Source organism: Strix uralensis, chromosome 1, assembly GCF_047716275.1.
Source record: "Strix uralensis isolate ZFMK-TIS-50842 chromosome 1, bStrUra1, whole genome shotgun sequence".
In the NCBI taxonomy this organism is placed as follows: Eukaryota; Metazoa; Chordata; class Aves; order Strigiformes; family Strigidae; genus Strix; species Strix uralensis.
Genome location: NC_133972.1, coordinates 19,242,487 through 19,267,610, shown reverse-complemented (window position 1 = coordinate 19,267,610; position 25,124 = coordinate 19,242,487).

Below are 25,124 nucleotides of genomic sequence, written 5' to 3'. Positions count from 1 at the left end.
CATCTGTGCCCCCCCTCACCTCTTCCAGACCCTTGAAGGAGGGACCATGAGTATTCAGCACCATTGTGTTTTTAAGTTATAACTCATCCACCCCTTAAATACTTTTTCTGCATTCAGAGAGAAACTGCTGTAGAAATTTGGAAGGATTTGTCAGGGAATTCACTGAGGTCTGGTTTCAACATCCATCTTTTCTCCACCTGAGAGAGGAAAAAGTGGAGAAAGGACAAAACCTTAGAAAGGAGATCACAAACACCAGTGCCCCACCACTCAGAGCATGCTGGACACTTGGACAATGCTGTAGAACCCTCAAAGCGAAGCTGCTGATGATGCCAGGGAAAGCAGGCTTACACCAAGAAGGAGTGCACCTGACAATCCCATCCAGCCAAAAGGCAATAATACAGGAAACAATAGTATTCCACGGTGCAGCCAAATAAGCCCTCCTGGCAGATCCAGTAAATTGAGACCAAAGCTAGAAAATTTGAATTATCTGCAGCAAGGCCACTCTGAGCCATTGACTGATGGGTCTGGTGGGGTGACCTACTGTCCTGTCCTGAGGCCTCCCTCCTCCCTGTGGAGGATGAGGAGGCACATGTGGCTGAGCCACATCCCAAACTGTGCATTTTATTGGCTCAGAGATGAAAGTAAGAAGAGCTACAAGAGAAAACTATTATATAATTAAAACTGGACATGTTTTCCCCCTGAAATCAGATGCACTCAGGGAGTAGAGAGAAGTGAAGAGCTGATATGGGAATTAATTGACTTCCTTTACAAATGCAATGATTTAATCCAGTCCCATCAGAGGAGAGGGTACTAGTGAGTGGGATAAACTTGACCAGGCAAAACTGAAGAAAGCAAGCTGCCGCAAACCCATCCAGCTTCACTAAACACACTATGTGCCTGGGGCATATAAACTGACTCAGAAGTAAAAAAGCAAAATTTAGGATGTGTAAAGGAAACAAATAAGCAATGGTATTGTCACTCTTTTTAAAGTCATGCACAGTATGTCTTTTGTTTGAAAGACTGCTCCCAGCAGCACCTTTACCATCACTTCCACTGCAGCTCTCCATGAGACTTCTTCTGCATCACATCCAGCACAGCACCATAGAGGCTGGACAGAAAGTGCTCCTCCTCCTGCCCAGGGAGAGGAGGAGGAGCTGTCAGCTGACAAGACAGGACAATTTGGCTTTTAGCAGCAAAAAGGAGCTGGTCTCTCCCAAATTTCTACTGTTGCCCCCACGTACCCTCCCTACAGCAACTCCCACTCACTCCACCAGGCACAGCTGCAAACTGCACTGTTCAATCAGTTTTCTTTTCTTTCATGCCACTAACAAGTGTCATGCTGCTTTATCTTGTGTTTTAAACTCTATGGTCAAGTTGGCCACAAAGATTTTCACTCACAGAGATGAACAATGGTACTAAAATCATTTCCCGCGATGCTTTCTTCTGCTAAAGGCTTCTGTCACAAGGATCATAACCTGTGGGTTATGGCAATTATAAGGAATAATGGAGATAGATTAGGACAATTTTTTTTTTTTTAATGGAGACAGAGCAATCAACACAAACGTTCATCTCAGAGCACACTTCCAAATTTTTCCCCAGGCTACATAAAGCCAGCCTCACGTGCTGTGTGGAGCCTTGGACACAGAGCACCAGTGTTAGAAGTGTGCCCTGAGTTGGGTGCAGGAAATCAGGCAGCAGCAGATGTACCATGCAACATCTTGCATCAGTTAGATGATACTTTCACAGGTTTTCACAGTTGTTTGTAATATGCCAAGTTTTTTTATGAGTTCCTACAAATGTTCTGTCTTGTAAAATGGACTTCCTACAATTGCATCCCTCCTTCATAGCTTTAGTGAATTTTCTTTTTCAAATTTAAAAGCTCCATTTTCTACATAGAAACAGGTCATTTTGCTACCGTGGTTTGCTTTCAGCACACTTTTGCTCCATTATAAACATTTTATGTGTGTTTGCTTTCCCAGCTTTCAATGTTCCAGCTCCTTTTTCTCATCAGGTACTTACCATGAAAGGCAATTGGGCATATGACAAGACAGCCCTGCGAGATACTGTCTCATTAAAGAGTGGTTTTCATGCTCTTCCTAATCTGTGAAAAAGAGCAAAAATATCTGGAGCAGGAGATAACATGAGAAGGAAGTTAAAACCATTTTCTGGGTTATTTTGATCTTCAGCAGCTCTAATTCATTGTTGCATGACTTACTCAGCAATGACAGCCAGGCAGGACTCTTTCCCACTGCTCTCATGCAGCCGATGGGTGGTGAATTTAGAAGATGCAGGGAAAAACGTGCTGTTGACAAGACTTGGAAACACATACTAGGAGATACTTGCTGAAGCACTGAGATACCTTTTTAAAACCTATAAGCAGACATAGACTTTGTGTGGACACCATCCTGGTCTCCTTTCAGAGATTAGGCATGGAAATTTGTAACTAGGACAAGCAATCTGCATGTCCTGTAACACTTGGGTATGACATTGTGAGGTAGCATGTTTTCCATTGATCAAAGACAGTCTGTTTCCAAAACTGATTCAAGGACAGAGGATGCACTATGCCCTTTTGGAGGGTAGAAAATTAGGACACTGAGGGCTGTTAGGGCAGCCAAGCCCAGAAGGCAGGTTGCACTGAAGTCTTCTTAAGCACCCACAAAGAGCTGTTCTGTGGGACCAGTGAGAGATTGATCAAGGTCTCTTGCATGCTGCAGTGGATGAGGAAGGCCTGATTGCTCAGTGAAGCACACAGAAGACATATTGATGACCTCTGCCTACACAGGGCATTTGAAATCTTCAGCCATGTCACATACGTGGTGTGTGCAAGACAGGGTCCTTCAAGGTACACCAGGGCTTGCCACAGGCTGCAGATAGTCTCTACACTGTGAGCAAAGGGAGCAACACCATATTCTTCTTGAGAAACGTGCTGTGGATGTGCAGTAGTATTGCTCTGTGTGTACGAGAAAGGCTGTTTGCAGGACTTCTGTCATTAGGCAGCAAGGTGATCAGCTGACATACCAGTCCACAGAGCTGACTGGTCCTGAGTCTGCCAAGAGACATTTTTCAGGACAAAGCTTCAGCTCCTATCAGTTATCACTGCTCTGCTGATAATGGAGTAATTTCAATTTGCATTAACAGAAGATCCTATTTAGATTTAATTACAGATTTCCTGTGCTCATGCCTGTGCTGATGGGAGCAGGACATTCAGGGATTTGGGGAGTAGATCAGAATGTGGACACTGAAGCAAATTCTATGTCTTAGACCCACCTCCAACAACAAAAAACTGAATGCATTTAAGCATACTTCCTCTTGCTGCGATACAGGAGCTTTAGTTTCTTTCTCTGAGGAGCTAATGCAGTTCTCACAGGAAAGACAGACATCTTCATGTGCTTTTAGAATTCATGAATGCTTTATTTTAAAATGCAGGGTCTTCCCAGAAGCAATACAGTAACCCTACAGAAATCCAGTCTGGAGTCTTTTAAATATTCTAGGGTTAATGTGACCACAGCCAACATTTGTAGAGATGGAAGATTCTGTTCAGTAGCCAACATATCCAGGTATCATCAGATAAGTGTTTATGAAGCAAGATCAGTGTCATGCAAGAGCAGCCAGAGTGCAATAAGAGCCTGACAAACAGCCACAGAGGGTTCCTGCAAGAAGAGAGAAAGACAAATGCACAGAGAAAAACACAGACACTGTAAACCAGCTCTATTAATATTAAAAACTATTGGAGCATCTCATCTTGTATTTAGTTGTCCTGGTCAAAGCAGGATCCTTCCTTCCTGTTACTGACATTACCACGGAGTCTGACACTGGAGAGTGTTTAATACTTAACGACAGCTCTTGCCACCAAAGGTTTAGTGGTGTGAACACATGAGAAGGACATGAAGTGGAGAAAATAAATACTATTGTCACTTTACAGGTGGGCAACAGAAGCCTGGAGGGAAGAAATTTGCCTGAGATCATGTAGGGAGTGTGTAGCATGCATTGTGAGCCCAACCACGCTCTCAGTCAATACTGCTTCTCCATTGTTTTGTTCAGACAAACCCTGCAATGCTTCTACCTGCTCCTTTTGGAAGATTATTTCCACAGGTGAATGCTCTGTTTTAGCAGGAACAGTCTCCTACATTAAAATGCACAGATTTAAATGGAAATGAAGCTCCACAAATGAAACAAGCCATAAGCACTTGCTGGGAGGAAACATGGCAACAAGTGATGAGGAAAAGGCTGAGGTGCTTAATGCCTTCTTTGCCTCAGTCTTTAATAGCAAGACTAGCTGTATTGAGGGAATCCAGCCTCCTCAGCCACAAGACAGAGACTGGGAGAACGACCTCCCCACAATCCAGGAGGAGATAGTCAGTGACCTACTGCATCACATAGACACACACAGGTCTATGGGACTGGATGGGATACACCTGAGGGTGCTGAAGGAGCTGGCTGGGGTGCTCACCAAGCCGCTTTCCATCGTTTACCAGCAGTCCAGGCTGACCGGGGAGGTCCCGACAGATTGGAAACTGGCCAGTGTGAAGCCCATATATAAGAAGGGTCAGAAGAATGATCCAGGAAATTACAGGCCTGTCAGCTTGACGTCGGTGCCCGGGAAGCTGATGGAGCAGCTCATCCTGAGTACCATCATACAACACATGTGGGACAGACAGATGATCAGGCCCAGTCAGCATGGGTTTATGAAAGGCAGGTCCTGATTGACAAGCCTGATCTCTTTCTACAACAGGGCGACCTGCTTATTGGATGAGGGAAAGGCTGTGGACGTTGTCTACCTTGACTTTAGTAAGGCCTTTGACACCGTTTCCCACAGCATTCTCCTGGCAAAACTGGCCGCTCACAGCTTGGATGGGCACATGCTTTGCTGGGTAAAAAATTGGCTGGATGGCCGGGCACAAAGAGTTGTGGTGAATGGAGTTAAATCCAGTTGGCGGCTGGTCACGAGTGGTGTCCCCCAGGGCTCGGTTTTGGGGCCACTCCTGTTTAACACCTTTATTGATGATCTAGATGAGGGGATCGAGTGCACCCTCAGTAAGTTTGCCGATGACACCCAGTTGGGTGGGAGTGTTGATCTGCTCGAGGGTAGGGAGGCTCTGCAGAGAGATCTGGACAGGCTGGAGCGATGGGCTAAGGCCAACTGGAGGAGTTTCAATAAGGCCAAATGCCGGGTGCTGCACTTGGGCCAAAACAACCCCCAGCAATGCTACAGGCTTGGGGAGGAGTGGCTGGAGAGCTGCCAGTCAGAGAGGGACCTGGGGGTGTTGATTGACAGCCGGCTGAACATGAGCCAGCAGTGTGCCCAGGTGGCCAAGAAGGCCAATGGCATCCTGGCTTGCATCAGCGATAGCGTGGCCAGAAGGGACAGGGAAGGGATCTTACCCCTGTACTCGGCACTGGTGAGGCTACACCTCAATTCCTGTGTTCAGTTTTGGGCCCCTCACTACAAAAAGGACATTGAATGACTTGAGCGTGTGCAGAGAAGGGCAACGAAGCTGGTGCAGGGTCTGGAGCACGTGTTGTACGAGGAGCGCCTGAGGGAAGTGGGGTTGTTTAGTCTGGAGAAGAGGAGGCTGAGGGGAGACCTCATCGCCCTCTACAGCTACCTGAAAGGAGGTTGCAGAGAGCTGGGGATGAGTCTCTTGAACCAAGTAACAAGTGATAGGACAAGAGGGAATGGCCTCAAGCTGTGCCAGGGAAGGTTTAGACTGGATATTAGGAAGCATTTCTTTCCAGAAGGGGTTGTTAGGCGTTGGAATGGGCTGCCCAGGGAGGTGGTGGAGTCCCCATCCCTGGAGGGGTTTAAGAGTCGGGTTGACCCAGCGCTGAGGGATCTGGTGTAGTTGAGAACGGTCAGTGTGAGGTTAATGGTTGGACTAGATGATCTCCAAGATCTTTTCCAACCTTGATAATTCTGTGATTCTGTGATTCTGTAATTGTGTTTGATAGTACAAGAGTAAAAATGCTTCTCTATCCTCAGGAGAGGGAACAACAATTGATCTGTTTTCTGGACAACTGTCTGCAAGATCCATCCCAAAGCTTCCTACCATTCAGAAGCAAAATGAAGATTGTTTTCCTTTTATGAAGGCACTACAAGACAATCACAGAGAGGCAAACATGTCTTGGGAGACACTCCTGCTGGGGCCAGAGTGGTGGAAGGTGATGAAGAAAATGAGCAATGGTTGGTGACTCTAACACCAACAGCCTTTGTGAAATAATCTATAAATAGTTTTACTAGCAACTGTACCCTGACCACAAAGCAACTGCCTGAAGAATTCATCCATAAATATCTCCTTTTCTTCAATCTTCAGCCAAGACTAAGAAAATAGAGAAAGGGCACCACTTGCCCTGGCACTCAGTGAGTCCACAGTACTTTGATCCAGGCAGGTGACAGCCCGCCAGCAACCCCTCAGTATCCATTTGGTGAGGGGAGTATGGCAGAGAAGTAGTTTAACGAAGGGCTGATAATAGAGCACCCAGGAGGAGAGAATCACATGCTCAGACCTTAGGCCTTCCTCCTTTTCCCCCCAAGGATGGAAAGAGGAGACATTTGCCAGCAGGCATGTAAATGCTGCATTTTCAGAGGTGGCAGGTGAGCAGATTCATAAGGGAATGTACCCAAGAGCCAGAACAGAGTTTGCACCCCAGTTACTTCAGTCTGCTGCTCCACTGTCTGCACACACACAGCTCTACACTTTCAGCACATTTCCCTTCCCTGTTCACACTGTTTCTCCCATGATGTTCCAGCATTAGTCAGAATACTCTTGACTCCATGGTGCTCCAGCTGTAATTAACCAAGTGTGCATGCAGTGAGAACATTTTACGTACCCAAGATAGAAACAGAATTTTTTTAGGTAGCCAGTCTTTGATTTCTGGGTCTAGAAAGGGAAAGAAGAGACATTAATCACTTTGAAATTAAGTTTTCTTGCTTCTAGGACAACAAACATTGAAGAATTAAAAATGGCTGGCAAACTAATGAAACTGAGCAAGAAGTGGTGAGCCTGAGACACAGGAGCTGAGTGATATAAGGAACCACTGAGACTGAAAACCTCAAAGATGAGTCACATCTGATGAAACAAAGGAACAAAACGAGTTGGAGAAGGACCTGCAAATGCAGGTGTAAGGGGAGAAATGCAGTTCTGTCTTACCAGTTTCACCAGGTCTATCTTCTGAGCAGGAGAGCTTGGGCAGTTGTTGACCTTCTCTCCTTGTTGGCTGTGGAGCAAAAAGAAACACCAACAGAGATTGCAGTTGATTCAGCTCATTGCAAGCAGTGCTCATTAATGAAGACAGTAAAGCTAAAGCATGAGGAGGAGCTGCAACTTAACGGATGTTTAGGTTGCGGAGAAGAGTTTCTTACTGCTTTTCATTACAAAGGCAATTGCATTAAAAAGTATTGCACAGCAACATTGTAAAGGGTAAAGACTTGATTGATGGCAATGCCAAGCAGTTCCTTTGAGAACTTTGTAAGAAGTATTTAATTTCTTCCTTCCTTCCTTCCTTCCTTCCTTCCTTCCTTCCTTCCTTCCTTCCTTCCTTCCTTCCTTCCTTCCTTCCTTCCTTCCTTCCTTCCTTCCTTCCTTCCTTCCTTCCTTCCTTCCTTCCTTCCTTCCTTCCTTCCTTCCTTCCTTCCTTCCTTCCTTCCTTCCTTCCTTCCTTCCATTTCTGCCCATCTTAAATTTCACATTTCTAGATTGAGCATGTTTTAGTTTCTTCTTTCTAAAAATATGTGTTGCTATGTTTCATTTTGGACCTCTATTTGCTTTGCTTTGACTTGGCATGAGCAAGGACCTCAAGAGCATGGGTGCCTGGGGACAGTCAGCTTCCAAAAAGCATCTGTCTCCAGCAGCCACCTAGGGAATGGAGAACCAATAAGGATTACCAGGATGGAGTCAGCCTTCAGGAGCAACAGCAGGGACAAAGAGAGGCACATGCTGAATTTCCAGGCCAAGCATTGATAACATTTGTCTGTGGTAACAGACTGAAATCAGGATTTTGTTTCTTGTCAGGTTTTATTGCCAGGCTGCTCAAACTCCCCCCTCCACCAAAGCACATGCCTTTTATCTTGTGTATTCTTTTTCATCTTCCCCTCTCTTTTACCTGCTTTCTGCTCCAGAGGTTTCTGTTTGATTCCACAATTGCTTTGAGATTTTTCTGTAAACAGAAAGAAAAATAATGATTTCAATCTACTTAGTTGTGCTCATGATCATTTCAGGGCTGTTATGCTATATATCCCTCTGCTGCATGTTATACAACCATTTACAGAGAGCCTCAAGCTTCTTCTGGTGGGATATTGTCATGTGTTTGTAAGCACCAAGATTAGGAACCCTTTTTACTTGGTGCACCTTCATAGAAATTACTACATAGAACAACTGAATTCATGAGTTCATCTGGTCTTGGATAACAGGCAAAACTAGGCAGTCTTGAAGTAGCCACACAGTGGTAAGAGGACTTACAAACAGCACAGGGCTAACACTATTTAGATTATTTTATTGCAGGAAAACATTAGTGTTGTTGGGTTTCTCCCATCAAACATGTGCTATCATGGTAGCAAGGTAGGAAAAAGGGTCTGGTATTGTCTTCTATGATGTCCTCCAACTTTGCCTGATGGAGACACTACAGTACCTAAAATAGAGGATCTGTAGTGCCCCTTAGGTGTGGGGATAGCCCCCGGCAAACATCAGATTTCCTCCAAAATTCTTGTTACTTTAAACTTTATATTTCAGCCTCCATTGTTACAGTTCAGGCAGTGCATACATAATGTCATTACACAGCTATCTCTCCAGAACACAGAGAGCTCAAAACTGAATCTCAAATCACTTCACAGAACTGAAAGAGGAGTTTTTAAATAGGGCTCATACTTACTGCCGGCACTTTATACTTAGTGCTTAATTTGGAAGCGATTGCTAGAAGGAATACTTAACCCCTCGTGTTTACCGAAGTTAGAGGATTTCTGCATTGCGGAGCATTGCAGAGCAGTTGAGAAAGGGAAGAGTGAGAGTGAGAAGTCCAGTGCTTAGACCCACATGGGCTGGGCTCTGTACTTAGATGGTGTTTTGAAATTCAGAGATTCTATGTAACCTCATTATTTAAAGGAAACTACAGTCCAGTAGTGGGGTGTGGGGGTGCATGGTTTTAATGGCACTTGAACTCTGGCCAAGAAAAGGGAGCACTTGCTCTGAAAATAACTGTGTAGCTGCAGGCTTTGCTGCTGCTGCTGCTGTTCAAGCTGCTGCTTTTGCTTGTTATTCTGGAAAGTAATAATATGAACCTGGTGCAGATTATTGAGAAAGAGAATTGAAATTAATATCCAGGATATGCCCCACAACTTTAGTCTTCTGAGGAAAAGATAAGCTACTCCTGGCATCTGCTAAGAGTGAGATGAGACTTTCCAAATCTAAATTTAATTTGCGTTTCTGTAGTTGGGTGACTAGTGACAGAAAAAGAAGCTGTTCTACATAAATATGAGGTGCTTGTTTGATGTTCATAAACCCTATTAACTTACAACAATAGCACATGCTTCAGGTATGGCTGATGTGTAAATATTCTGGATACTATAAAATAAGAAACCCAGAATGGAAGGCATTGCTAATACTTACAACCAAGTTAGTTCACGCTGCTTGAGCTGCTCTTCTAAGTGGCTTATTTTTATCTGCATGTCCTTAAAAGTTCAAAAGAAAAGCAAACAGTCTTAATACTGGTTCATCAGTCTGGTGTGCAATAAAAGTAGAGTCAGAGCTTACTAGCATGAGATCAGCACCAGTGCTGCCCTTGCAGATATTATATTCTGCTCTCCCAAACCGGCTCTGATAGAAATCTACAGGAATCTGCCCTCCTGGTATTGGTTTTATATTGCAGTAACTTTCTGGATAACTTATGTTCCCAATAATACAAGGTTACTCATTTTAAAGGCGTACTTGCTGATTTGCAGACTATGGTCTGCAAAATATCTAACCCAAAACTTCTTGGTGTTGTACTATTTTTGTATTCCTCAGACTACTGGCAGACCTACTCCCCGCACTCTTACCTACATTATATTTTACTCGATCGTTTCGCTGTTTGACACCCTTGTTAATTACCTTTGTAAAACCTGTTATAGAATGGTGCTGGTCTAAACAAAGAAAGAGCAAGTGATATGCAATAGGAAGTCATACCTCTAAGATTTTGTCCTGTTGTATGACTAATCCTCTTTCTTTCAATATTTCATTTTTTTCCTAAAAATCAACAAAATCAAATATAATTTGTTAGGGGTAAAGCATTAATATTAAAACGGTAGTATTGGTTAAACTTTCAGCGTAAAGAGACTAGTAAAGAGCTACAAGCCAGCATTTTTTATCCATCAAATATTTATCAGAAGTGAGGATTATGTGATCACACTGTGTGTTTGCCAGTCTTTCTAGCCCCAGAAATTGTGCCTGATATAAGCAGTGAAGGGAAATCTTATAGAAATGAAATTCCTATCTGTTTGGTAAAAATAGGCAGGAGGATAGAAGACAGAAGTTGAAGCTGGTGTCCATGCTGAGATAAATGCTTTGAGGGTGGTTATAACTATTTTATCAGACCCAGAGGATCTACACAAGCAAGCTGCTTGTGACCACTGGGAAGGCTTTTTTTCATTATCAGCAGAAACAAACACTCTGTAGTGCCTGCGTTACGTGTCAGACTGGTCTGACAGGCAGTTCACTGGGGATCGGTGATGCCGCAGAGTCACCTGCAGCCCTGCTTAGCCAAGGTTGCTGAGCTAATGCTGAGGGGACGATGAGGGGGACATTGCATGTGCAGTCATGGACTCAGACAACATACTGTACATCAGCCAAATGTCCTGGCTCTTCTGCCACTGCAAACACAGGGGCTCAGTGGCTTGTGGGATGCAGAACATTCTGAGCAGGAAAACATCATCAGGAGTTGGGCAGTGCAGGAAAGGCCTGAGGGTGGTGGGGCAGGAGCTGAGCGTGAGCCCCCAGTGTGCCCTGGCAGCGATGGAGACCAGCAGCATCCCACCCCAGTGGGCAGGAGCACGGCCTGTACGTTGAGAGAAGGGGTTATCTCACCCTACTCGGCACTCATTAGACCACGTGTGGATACTGCGTCCCCCCCAGTACCTGATGGATGTCAGTGAACTGCAGTGAGTTCAGGGCAGGCCACAGGGTGGCCGTGCAGGTGCCCAGGGGCTGTGCTGGCTCCGTCCCTGGAGGTTTTGCAGCCCAGCTGGATACAGCCTGAGCACCCTGCTCTGAGCAATGAGCTGGAGATTGGACCAGAAACCCTACCATGGTTCCTTCCCATCTGAATTATTCTGTGATCCCATGACTGCTGATTCATAAATCAAGTCAGCTTGGTTTATAGAGGCTTCTCCTAAACAAAAATGCTGCTTTTCTGTAGCTTAGCATGAAATCACAGACATATGCATCATTTCAAAACCTTGCTGGAGACTTTGTTATGACAAGGACTTGCATTTAATTGTTTTGCTGGGAAAAAAAATAATCTCCTTTATTCGTACTGAACAAAAAGAAACTATCAGCCAGTCAAGGGGGGTAGGCAGGAAAAGGAATTTGTAAGTCAAAATAGCCTATTTTGCTTAGCACTGTGCTTTTTTGAAGTCTTATGATGGTTGATGGAATATGGAAGATTTTACTTCCAAAAGGCTAATCTAAATCCCAGCTGTGTGTTTAGAAAACTGAGGCACCTTCCACTAGAGGGACAAACTGAGACATCAGCTACCCACATATTTGTATTTGTTCATGTGGTAAAAAAGAAGAAAGCCTGTTGGCACGAGTTGATTCTTATGCCCACAAAATAGAAGATTAGGAAAATGTACAGTTGAAAATTGGTCAGTAACCAGCTAATATTTGTGAAAGAAAGGTGGACCACATACATCTCTTCATGGATAACTGCATGCCTTGGGAGCAAATAATTTGTGATTTGCTTTAGGCAGCATCAGAAGAGACCACAAAGACTCAGTAAGCCATAAACTCGAAGTTGCTCTGACTCATCCAAAAGCCTGCTCTCAGGCCATCCCTGCACTCAGAGACAGCAATGACAGGGGAGTTTTGTCATGCCAGTGACAGCCAGCAAAATCTTTGGTGGGTCCACCTCTGAGCAGAGTTACACATCACAGAGCTACCCGACGTGGTCTTCATTGCTTCAGCGCAAGTCCCAGCTTACAATCTATTTTTAATAATCTTATGGTTGACTCTCACGCTATTTCTTCACATCTCATGCTTATTTGGTTTGTCACAAGGGCATGTTGATACCTTTAGAAGATCCTTTTCCTTTTCTTCCAACCCTCTCGCCATCTCCTGCAAACATACCTGTCACAGGAAAAGGGGTAGCAGTGGGTCAGGGTGGGCAGAATGAGGCACAGGGAGAAGTCATGGGGATAATGAGATGAGAGACCAAACACAGGTCTTGCTGTAAGGTTGGCATGTCTCAATACCTCTCTATAGGCATTCTTAATGTTAACTATGCCATTTGATTTTACTCCTGTCAGAAAATAGTGAATCAAATCCTTCCTGTGCCAGTTATTTGCAGTTGTTTTACAAGCAAGAAGATGGAGGAAGTGTGTTCGTGTCTCTGTGTTCATGCAATCAGCTTACAACCCATTCCTTACTTCAGTTATACGTAGGAATCGGTGGAAGAGCCAGCTGAACAGAAAAAAAAAAAAAAGTCCTCTTGCTTGTTTTTACCAATAGCAGCACCTCTGGTCTCAAGCATTCTTGTGCTTGTGTCTAAACTGCAAAGACTTTAGATGAGGAAGTGGATTTTTCCTTACACATGTAAAATAGCTGGTGTATCAAACGTTATCCCTGGTTAAGGACCATGTATACCACAGGTTAGTTCCAGATTTATCACCAGCTAGAGTGTCTTTCACCTGCATTCTTCCCCAGAAAAGATGCTCTTGCTAAAGTTGTCCAGCCCTTTGGAAATAAGGGTGTTTGGACATTTCTGTGCATCAAGTCAAAATGTGTAAAGTGCATGTACTATGGATTTTATGAGACCATTAATAGCAGGATATGTTATTATTTGATCACTTGCCTTCACATGACTTATGTCCTCTAAACATGGAACCTGTTGATGCTTAAGAAGTTTATATTCATGGAATACAGAAACCTGAAAATTAAAATCAAATATATGTAATGAAAAATTAAATTAAAATATGTTATTAAGAAGAAACAATTCAGTGGGGTGTAGGTTTTTTTCTCCATTCTCTTTATACAAGGTTTCTTGATTCTTCAGACCTGTGTGTTTCTATTCAAGACAACAGAAAGTTTCCCTGTGAGGCCAAGTTATGAAATAGAATAGCATAAAAATGTTAAAATTTCTAAAGATATGTCTCTGCAGGAACAGCCATTTTAGTTTTGCTTCCCATCAAGGACATAACAATTTTCAAAACATGCCTGAAATATTAAGATAACAATAAGTGTCACCGAAGAACACTGGAAAGATGAAGGCTGTTTTCAAGGTAAGTTCTCAAGTACCTTAAAATGTATTTTGGTCATATTTTCCATTTGTCTTTAATTGTCAGGAAGTTCACGGTATTTGGAAAGCATATAAATAAATCCTGTTTCTTTCCTTTGTGATTAGCTGAAGTAGAATATTGCCTGACCTCACAAGTTTTCTTTTACCATGATGCTGTCAGAAAATATTTTAGTGTGTGACTGTATGCAATGCTCCATCCCTGTCTCTGCCCAAAAACACATGAAGTACAGGGTGAAAGTAATGTCGAATAACCCAGAAAAATTCTGCCGACTGCAGTGAGACCAAGGGAGTACAAGTCATTTGCCCACAGTCTCACCATGAATCAGCTACAGGCACTACGAGATGGTTGCGGGTCCTTGATTGCAGACCCATCAGCAGCCCCATCCTACCTCCTCTGTTTGCCACTCCACTTCTTCCTTGACCATTGCAGGAGTGAAGCCTGTGACATTTTTCTCTCTCATCTCGGTCCTTGGAGGCACAGGCGATGTCTGAAAACTACAGAATGACTGTGTCAGGTGAAGGATCATGGCCTGGGCCACCGTTCTGGTTACATGCAAACAGGCAAGGCAGGAATGAAAGCATTAAAACCTAAATTCAAACTTCACCCTACCTTTTGCATTTCTTTCCTTCCCCCACATATGTTTTCTCTTGTTACGTGAGATGATTATAAAATAACTGAATCAAGCCTTTTTATGTAATGCTAACTTAATCCTGTTTTCGACCAATGAAAGGTTTTGAGGAAATCCCCAAAATATTTTATTGCATTCCTCTTTTTCTGCACATTTCATTGTCTGACGTGACCAAGAAGCAAGTGCTCCAAAATATATAGTGAACAACCTTATCTTTCACTCATTTTAGCCTCACAAGTAAAAGGAAGTTGACAAAATCTCAGAAAGAAATTGTGTTTTCCTGATGAGTTTTGAGTGGGCTGGGAAGTGCCTGTACTTCTGCTCAGGCCTACGTGACACCAGAAAATGTCCACCTTACTATGCTAAATACTCTAAAAGTTGTTTGCTTTCAGCATCTTCTAGAAGACACAATAACAAGGGAATCTGCTCAGTGCCTGTTTTCACAGAGCGGCTGCTTGTTTTCATCAAGAAGTTTGGAAATCATCTTGCTGAGATCTGTCATTGCACTCTGTAGATAAGGTCACATCTGAAAACGGTATCTTCCTACAAAAACATTGCACAGAAAAATCTGTTGTTTTCCACTAAACGCTGTGTCATGTCCCATCTCCTGCAGAGCTGGAATGAGATGCTCAGGTGGACTATATAATTTTCTCTCCCAAATTCTTCATGTCTGACAGATCTCACAGTGGGTTGTCTCTTATATGTTTGTAATACCAGATTTTTTCAGATTCTGAGACAGGCTGGTAGAAAACCAAACCTCATACCAAGCTCTAACAGAGCAATGCAATTTATTTCATAGCATCAACTGCTATAAAACTGCAAAAGGCAAACACAAAACCTCTTTGGTAAATCTAATTTTAATTTTAGTACTGCAACTGCTGAATTTACTCTTATTTTCCTTTTTAGGCAGGGCATTTGGGCACAAATAGGCTCAGGGCCATCATACAGGATGTAAGGGACTCAGCCAGAAAGAACAGTCCCCATCCAGGCTTTGGCTAGGAGGATCCCACAAGAACAGGACTATGTACCCGTGCCTCGAGGGATGCTGCAAGGGAGGGGGCTGTGGCAGCTCACTCAGCCACTGCTCAGCAGAAGGAAGTACTGGGTGAGGCTGCAACACTATTTTTGGTTTTTTTTTTCCTTGATCCCAAGCACAAAAAGCTTTGCTGAAATTCTGCAGAGGCTTTCAAGGACAAAATAGTCTGGAGGGAAGGAGGTTTTGGAGGCGTTTCCCATGGATAGCTCTGCCGCCCTATTTATACAGCAAAGGGATTGAGCTCTTCCTCTGGCATTCACGGCAAGGATGACAGATATAAATTGAGGGACAGATTTGGGACAGCTGCCCTTCTGAGTGCTGCGACTTGTTGGCTGCTGGCATGGATGCAGCCTGCAGCCCTGTGAGGGTCTATGGACAGGACCGGTGGCTGTGCAGCTGGGCATAACACCAAAATCCCTCGGCCTACTCCAAATGAACAAGAGTATCTACAGCGTAAGGGGCAGGGTGCCAGAGGAAATGCAGGCCTCTCAGTCCAGCAGTGTGAAAACTCTGACATAAACTGCATTTTTACTGAATAGAGCACATGAGAACAAAGATGAAGGAGGATTCATACAACACTGCATTCTTAGATATCATCTCTAAAATGCAGGATAATCCCAGCTAATCCAGACACTCACACTTTCCTCCTAGGGAGGATGACATCCCACACCATCTCCGCTTTCTAAAAGCTACATTATTTAAGCTGCTTTATGTCTCTTGAGTCTCCTCAATTTGGCCATACAGGCAGAGAAACAATCTTCGATTTTTACAAAAGTTTGTCTTCTGTATTACCCTGTAAATGCTTGCACTGTGGAGGGAGTGGAGGGCCAGAGGGCCCTGAGACATGCTTGCATTGTCCCTCCATAGTTTCACAAAATTCACTACTATGGACCAAGCAAGCAGAGAGACAAACCTGGCAAGAACTCACAAAAAACCCCAGAAGTGTCTTCTACACCTTCACACCATCCTGTCAGCCAGACTTATTTACACGTCCCCCCAAAAGGTAGACCCTGCACCAAGCCAGAAACAAAACACAGCAAAATAAAAAGGAAATTAAGAAAAACCTGGCATAGAACGTAAAAGCTAAGATCAGAGGGCCACATTCCCTGACTGCAGAAGATGAAAATCTCTTTTCCAAGCATGATTACTGATATATCTGCCACATCCAACCTCCCAAGGTGGCATAAAATAATAATTTCTTAGTTAACAGACACCACTCAGCATCTTGCCTTTGTATTTCTCCAAGAAGACTCAGTTTTGCTCCCAACTGAAAGAGCCCTGCCACCGTCCCTGAAGCGGCACTGTCCCTGATGTGGCTTTTGCAGCCACAGGTCTGGTGCAGGTAGGTTGGATTCCCACAGTGTCCTCGACCAGGAGGACGTCTCCCCCCATCAACGTGGCAGAGGGGTGAGCAGCATGCAGCGTGGGTCAAGCAGGGCAGGCAGAGGCAAGCAACCGTGTCCAAGCTCACCAGCTGCGTGGGCTTCCTTCTGCCTTCCTGCTGCAGAGCACAGCCCTGAGGAGCTGAGCGGTGCAGAGATGCCACTCCTCGCACCATGCCCTCTATCCCACCACCGCCGGATGACTCCTGACCCCCATTCTCAGCTGCAGGATTTTGTTCTCAGGGGTCACATCCTTTGGCATCTCACCAGACCTGAACTGACCATGCACCCCAGCAAGATGTAAGGCTCATTGATTTTGGCTTGTTATTTTTCAGTTTTGCTTTGAAATCTCTTTCTCCTGATGGTCATTCTCTCAGGGCCCAGTCACGTCAGTGGTGCTATTAATTCTCATTGCGAACGGTGTATATAATTTCCTTGTGTTGGTTCTGTCAGCAAAGCAGCTAAGCTCCTGGGGCAGAGAGCAATTAATTTTGTAACACAGGGCTGCTTCATATTCAGGACCCAGTTCAACAAAGCACTTAAGCAAAGGAATAATGACTGACTTGAATGGGAATATTAGTGCTTAAAGTTAATTGTGTGCTTTTAAAATTGGGCCTTATATCATGCCAATCAAATCATTAATCTGCTCAATTACAAGCTCCAGCTAACAAATACATGCCCTGGACTTTCTTTCCTCAAAAGGGGAAACAGATGCTGATATGGCCTTGAAAAAGCTATCAACATTCAGTAGTAACATAGCAAAGACTAAAAATATGTTGGCTTGCTCCTTGCTAATTCTTACCAACCAGAAAATGCAGTGAGCCAGCATTTCAGTGACAAACAGTCAAATGCTTTAATGAACAAATGGACTATATATTAAAAGCTGAACAGTGAGTTCTTCTCGTCCCTTGAGGCAGTCTCAGTGGAATCTGAAAACTAAGTATTTTTTGACATCACATGCCTTCTGAGATTTCTAGTATGCATCACAGCAGGCCTACCAAAAAGTACATCTGAGTGACAGAAGGATTAACCACGCAGGGAACAGCGGGAAAGCCAGGATGCTATCTGCAAGGTTATGCAGATAGAACTGAAGATAGTGATTAGAAGCGATACACAGTTGTGAAGCCGGATATATTCTCACACAGGCTGCAACAGGCTCATGAAACAAACCACCTCAGAGCTTGTGGTAACCAGCAAATGATACCTTATGCTGTACAACTCTACTTAGACTACCCCCAGAGACATCCTAACCTAAATAAACTGATGAGTTTATCAATTAAACCGCATGCTTCTACAGGAGAAAACTACAATGTCAAAACTTTCAACTCTTTCCCAAAAATTGTGTGATGGACGAAAACGGTGATGCAGCTGTGGTTGGAGTGGTTCATACAGCAAGCTACTGGCTCACGACACCTTCATTTGCCATGCTATTACTGAGGTCTGTGGTGAGCAGCCCAGCTAGGCTGTCATCTTTCAAACAGTCTCTGAGGAACTACAGACGCTAAAGGTAGATGTGGTGCTACATGTTAATGTACGGGATTCAATAACCTGGACCAAATTATTGCTGCGGTCTGTGTCTGACCAGCTGGAGCTGGTGTTATTTCCATTAGTCCCCAAATGAAATTCTCAGTTTAATTTTAAACAGAAGAATGGTTTTGCTGTTGTTGCTGTTGTTTTAGATTCATCATGTAGTTTGTTTTTGTGCCTCTTTGCATTTCAGAGATATTCTCCTCCATGTCAGCCTCTAGGGACTGGTTAGTGTAGTGCACTGGCGTCCACTGACGTGACTGCAAAATGGGAACTGGAAAGCTGGCTGTTAGGATAATTAACATGCAGTTTTAGTTGTGTAGGTGTGTGATGTGCTAGCAGGGAGTGTTTATTTTTAGTTCAGATGTCTAAAACCTCTACTCAACTATGTTCAACTACGGACTGTAAAACAAGTCTGTCTAAACCAAGACATTGCTGTGTTTGTGTATGCACGTGTGTGTGAATACATGTAAGTAAAAGGATAAAGAGAAAAAAAAAAAATCTGTCTAATTAGATAGTTTTGGCTTTGCATCCACTTCTGAGAAGACCTAGAGATGGGAACGGCGTCTAGCCTTCCAGGAAGAAGCCATGTCTTGACTGTAAAGGGAGTGGGAGTGAAGCCTTAAGACTCTTTTCCCACAGGCAGGATAGTACAGAGGGTCACTGACTGAAGCAGTAATGATGTAGGAGGTGAGACAAGAGGCAATTAAGAGGATATTGGCTTGGTTCAATTTAAAACAGTGAGAGCTATTTCCTTGAAGAAGCTTTACCTTGACTGACAGCTCAGAGTGTGAGCTCTGTCAGGCAGTGATCATCTCTCAGCAGTGTACAAAATGCAGCCAGTGCTATGGGGCTTTCACACTGAACGCCAGGCCCCAAGCACATCCGTAACAATTTCAATTTCAGTAGCTGTAGCTCAAATGAAATATGTTTAGGTTCAATGTTCAACTGACTCAACAGAAAATATCAGCCTGGTCTTCCCATTCATCAGATCACCTAGAAATATCACCAAAACAATGTGACTGAGGCAAATAAGGGAGGCACAGTCTTCAGGCTGAACATCCCAGTCAGATCTGGTTAGCCCTAGCAGCTTGCTGGAGGCTGTAGTGCCAGCCCTCTTCCCCTCTCCATCCTCCCAGAATATAGCAATTTGGAAATGCTGTCTCCCAAACGAAGGAAGTTGGATCTGAGAAAAACCTAGACAGCGAATTGGCTTTGTTCTGCTCAAAGTTCCCCATTCCTTGACTTTTGAGTGGCTGATTTTGCAGTCTCAGTGGTGCCATATTCCTGACTTCATGCCTTTACTTGAATTTCTTTTTTCTGCTTGTGCTCTTTTACACGTATGGCTGTCTTCTTTCTTTGAGACATCACTGACTCTTTACAGACCATGTACTTCACCCTGTGAAAGTACTGGGCTACCACTTACAATCACTCACAAGACAGCTCTCCTGTCCTCCAGAGGAAGGTGAAATCTTGTGATCACCAGATGTAGAGGGCCTCACTTGAACAAGGCAAGGGTTTTGATTGCTCTGTGGTATAGATGTCTGTCCTATTTGGGCAGTTGAATGGTCATTTATATTTAATTTATCCAGAGATTTCTTGCTTGTGTATGGGTAAAAAAACCCACATCTGATTTCGTCACTGTTCTGCATCCATTATGATTTTCACAGTGCAATTTCATTCTTTATTCAATAGTATTTTTAAAAAATCCTCTGTTATTTCCAAGTCTGTTCAGAGAAGGATGTCTGCCATGAATGCTCAGACAGTGGATGCCTGTGTCTTGTTTTTAGTAGACACAGAGCTTGAAGTACTTCAGCTTCTCTACCATGTGGTTGGAAAGATTTGATTTCCCTGTTTTTGGTTTTTTTTTTTATGCTAGATTTGGCAACCGTGACAACCACATGCCAGCATCTGAACTGGGATAAAAACAGAGATATTTTTATGTCTTACTTGGATCAGCTTTTCACCTCAGACAGTTCCCAGAGGCATGGCCCATTGCTTAAGGCTGGGAACCCTCCCAGCAGACCAAGAATTCTGTACTTGTCTCAGGAGAGGAAACAGACAAAACGTGACTCCAACACAGAAAACATTGGAATTCCTTACATTTCCAGTTTGCTTGGCAAAAGTAAGTCACACATTTAACAGCCGACATGCTGTTAAATTTCAGGACATCTCTATTGCTCTGAATGGTTTCACTGATTCTAAGTATCTAATCTACCTTTCTCGTGTCTAAGTTTCTTCCCCCTCCTCACTGACCAAAGACTTTGACCACTTTTCACTGATAAACTGAACTGGAAACCCCAAATAGCAGAATATAGATTGTTGTTACCTCAAAACCAGTTCTGTCTGCCCATAGACAATCCTGTTCCTAAACATAGCCACCACAATAGCAGAAGGATGTGTTCTATTTCATTCTCTGCACAGCATTGTACAGCATGAACAACCAACTTTGTTCTTCAGACATTGCATAAAAAAACATGTTATCTTGCACTACAGGAAAGATAAATCCTTCAGAGTATTCATTGCCAACATGGACAACTCAAGGCTTCAGCAGCTGTTCTTGACCACTGCCTGCTGCTCTGCTGTCTTGTGGAAGATACAACAAATATTTGTAAAACAGATCCACGCTTCTGGCTGGTAAAGTTCAGCTAAAATCAATTGTGCCCTATTCTAGCAGAAATTATTCACTTTTTCCTCCAGGAAGGCAATTCATTGGCTTTTCTGGAGAAGTTCAACAGTATTTTCAGTGTTCAATTAGTCTACATGTGATCCAGAGACCTTAATAGTTATTACAGTATCACTGAACTTTGATTCCAAGGGAAAAACATTGGAGAAAATAGTGAAAACTCAATGCAAACAACAAGCATCTACCATGTTTACGGAATACTTCTGGTCAGGTCTATGAACATAGAGAAAATTTGTTCAAATTACTGAAGACATCTTCTCGTAAGTTGGGGCGACACCTTGATACTTAAACTCCAGCCTCCTTGCAGCCTCCTTCAATCTAGACTGTACTATATCCCTCACTTGCATGTAGGAGTCTGGGCCGTGCTGGAGGGAAGTTAGTGCAGGCAGAAGAATGCAAGGACGAAGACAAGGACAGCAAAATAAGGCTGGCAAAAACACACAAGATAGCAGATAAGTGAGAAACACCTGTGGTCAGCAAAAGCACACAAGTCTGAGCAAAACAGGGTATGAGATAAGGGAGTTTTGGCAAGTTTTGGGTTTTACGTACTAATTGCAATTAACCAACGCAAATGCTTGTAGAGGCGCATGAACAGCGCGTGTAGATAACCTGTAGCCTATTAGAAGATAGATGAGCGCGTGTACGGAACTTAGTAGAATATAAATGTAACCAGGATTGGGAAATAAATGAACGATCTGATCATCATATTGGTGTTGTGTTGTTCCTGTTCCCGCATGGAGAAGTAAGGACTCCGGCAAACGGTGACCCCGACACTTGCATAATATTACCAGAATGGTAAAAGTCACAATGGAAAATTTCCGTTTCTGTGTCTCAAAGACTTATCCACTATCCTCCTCTTCATTGCTTAAAGAGATACTCAGAAGCAATGAAGAGATGTCCTCTGATTTGCTCTCAGCAACACACCAAGGATATATGTTTACGACTCCATTTTCATCAGACGTGATTGTAGTCTTCACAGGGATGTTTACTGTACAGAGTAGGAATCAACACTTGGCTGAAGACTTGCTGGCTCAAGTCAGTTGTGTCCAGCAGCACTTCTTCACAATGCACCAGACATTTGAAAGGGTTTTTGTAGTCTATGCTGTGGCGTAGCACATAGAACAGATATTTGGTTGAACTTCTGGTCCATTAATATGTAGCTTCTGAATGCTAGAAAAAGTCCATGATAATTCAAGTGACAACTGCCAAGCTCTGATGTTGTTCTGATTATAATAACTTTCTCCAGGAACTGGGAGAATGTGTTATCATGTTCATATGCTTTTGACCCTTCTAAGATTGCTACTCTTGAGCTGAAAATGAGTCAAATATTTCTCATCTAAAAGAGTAGGAAAAAAGATTGGGGAGGAACAGAAAAGAGAATGAAAGAATGAAAGACAGACAGGTGATCAGGAAGTGAGATCTGTTCTTCTGGTGACAATAACTTTGTATTCACACCTGCCCCCACACCCTTCCCCTGTCCTATTTTGCTCCACTGTTACTGTCTATCCTTAATCCTCACCTTGCTATGTTGTAAGACTCCATTTGCAGACAAAAGGAAAGAACTCTACACCAAATAAAAACAAAAGTCCATGAAAACTAAATACTGTTTTGACTACATATTTGATTAGCCTTTTTTTTCTCTCTCTCTTCATGGTTTTGTAGTTAGTGGGAAACTTTGTACAATTCTGTTGCTTTTCTCTGAAAGTGGTGGTGTGATTTATTGATGGGCATGGTCAAGCCATCAGGACAAATTACTCCCAAAATCAAACAGATGAACAACAGCTGTTGGCTTACTGCTATATTTTTTACTGCCTACCTGGGGGATGGTTTACCCTGGCAGAAGCGTGGACATGTCTGTGCCTGCAGGAATCCAGCCTTGTGAGATGCTGCAGCAGGGCTGCCAGCCCTTGTGATGTAAACAATGGGCATGGTGGGGAGGTTCCAAGCCTGATGTCAGCCTTACCTACACCTTTACCGGTGTCCACCAACACCATCAACTGCTCACAGCCCAAGTCTCACAAGGCCCAGTCCACAGGACTTGATGTTCATCCAAGGTGGCTGAGAGTTATGTTACTGTTACAGTGATACTCTCAATCATCTTTGGAAGGTTGTGGCCATTGGTTATGGGGAAAATCTGTCTGGAAATAGTATCCAGGCTCATAAAAGATGGGGGGATTTGGAACAGTCAAGAAGGACTGACTGAGGGCAAATCCTTTCTGACCAGCCTGATTACCTTCTGTGATGTTATGCCTGGCTCTGTGGATGAGTGGTGAGCAGTGGATGTTTTACTTTAGCAAGGCCTTTGACACAACTTTCCATAGTATCTTTGTAGCCAAGTTGGTGAGATATGGCTTGGATGGATGACACTAAGTTGGGTGGAAAATTGACTGGCTAACTGGACTCAAGGGCTTGGGATCTATGGTATGAAGTTTAACTGGTGACCAGCTACTGGCAGTGTTTCTCATCTGATATTGAGGTCAAAACATCTCTATTAACGACCTGGCTGATGGGATGGAGTACACCCTCAGTCAGTTTGAAGATGATGTCAAATTAGGGCAGGTGGCTGGTACACTCAAGGACAGCGATCAAGGACATTCAGGAGCACCTGGAGAAGCTGGAAAAAATAGGCTGACAGGAACCTTATGAGAGTCAGCAAAGGCAAATATAAAGCCTGGAGGAGAATAAGCCCATGAAACAGTATGGACCAGGCACTGCCTGTCCAGAAAACAGTTTTGCAGAAAAGGACCAGGGGGGTACCTGGTAAAGAAGTTGAATATGAGACCTGGCAACCAAGAAGCCAACCACATCCTGGGCTGCATTACAAAAAGCAGAGGGAGATCTTGATCACTCTCTTCAACCACCTCATGAGAGGCAGTGGAAAAAGGTGGAGATGGATGCTTCTCAGAGGTATATAGCTATAGGACAAGAGTCAATGGATATAAACTGCATGGGAAGCATGGGAAATTCCAGTTAGATGTTAGGAAAAAAATATTTTCACTAGGAGGGTGGTCAAACTTTGGAACAAGGGCTCATAGACGATCGGATCTCCATTCTTGGAGATATTCAAACTCCACTGGACCAGGCACTGAGCACTCAAATCTGGACCTGCTTTGAGTGCTGGGTTAAAACAGATGACCTCCATATCATATATTACCCTAGTACTCTGCAAGAGCCATGGATAAAGCTACAGTCCCATGGAAAGTGCAAACTTTACTCCTCTAAGAAGCCAAGTCTCAGGGGTATTTAATGCTCCATATAAGTGCTGAGGATGAGCAGCTCTTTAAAAACTTAGAGCCGCTTTTGACTTGAGGCAACAGTGAGGTTACTGGATTTCACAGGTTAATGTGAAAAGTTTAGTTCTGGAAGCCTTCCTTACTGTTACTGGAAGGCAAAATACAGCCTACAGGTTAAAGCATAAAACACATTACGAGAAAAGTAGTCTAATTCTGATTCAGTAGGAGACTTGCTAAGTGACTGAAGAAATCATCTGAACTCTTTTATGCCTTACCTTCATAACATCTAACATAGGACTATTAGGCCATTACACAGCTGAGACAAATTCAACACTGTATTAAATTTTTGCATTTGAGTGTAGTGGTAAATATTGCTGTACTTTTTATTTGATGAAAGATATTACTATGTCTTTTTTACATTGAACTGGTTGTAAGTTTTAAACTGTAGATCACTAAAATCTTACAAGAATATTTTCAAAGCTCAACCAGTCATTGGAGCAATAGTTTCCTTACTGAATCCTAAAAAGGGCAGTTAGACATTGCTAGGGATAGTATTATATTTTCTCCAACTATTGCTTTTTATCTTGTAGAATCTTAACATAGGGATAGAACAGAACATTTAATGCGCTTTTGGATTTTGAAGTCCCCAAGCATATCCCCTTAAATTGGAAGAAAGAGAACATCCTTATTCTGTACACTTTTATTATTCATACTGAAACTCCTGGGAATGTATCTTCAAGTTTTTGAAAAGAAATGAGTTTTTCTTGCTACTTCTTGCATGGTCAGGTTTTCCAGCTATTCTGCTGCACCACTGATAGAGAACGTTTTGAAATTAAAGGAGGTGAAGAAATAGTAGCACCTTTGTGTGTACCTCTGCTGCTCTGCCATATTTCTGGTACCAGATAAATAAATTGGATACAATTAAGAATATAGCCAACAGCGTATAATGAAGAGGATCATGATAGTCTCATAGCAAATCCCTGCCAAAACTTTCTTCTTTTTACAAGTCTTATCCTCTCTATTTATAAAAAGATTGAGTCAATACTTTTCATTTATGAAAAGACTGTAGTGTACAAAAAGCACATGCTGAGCAGGTACTCACATCTCTTTGGAAGACTACTGTTTGATAACAAGAGAGAAGCTTTTCAGGAG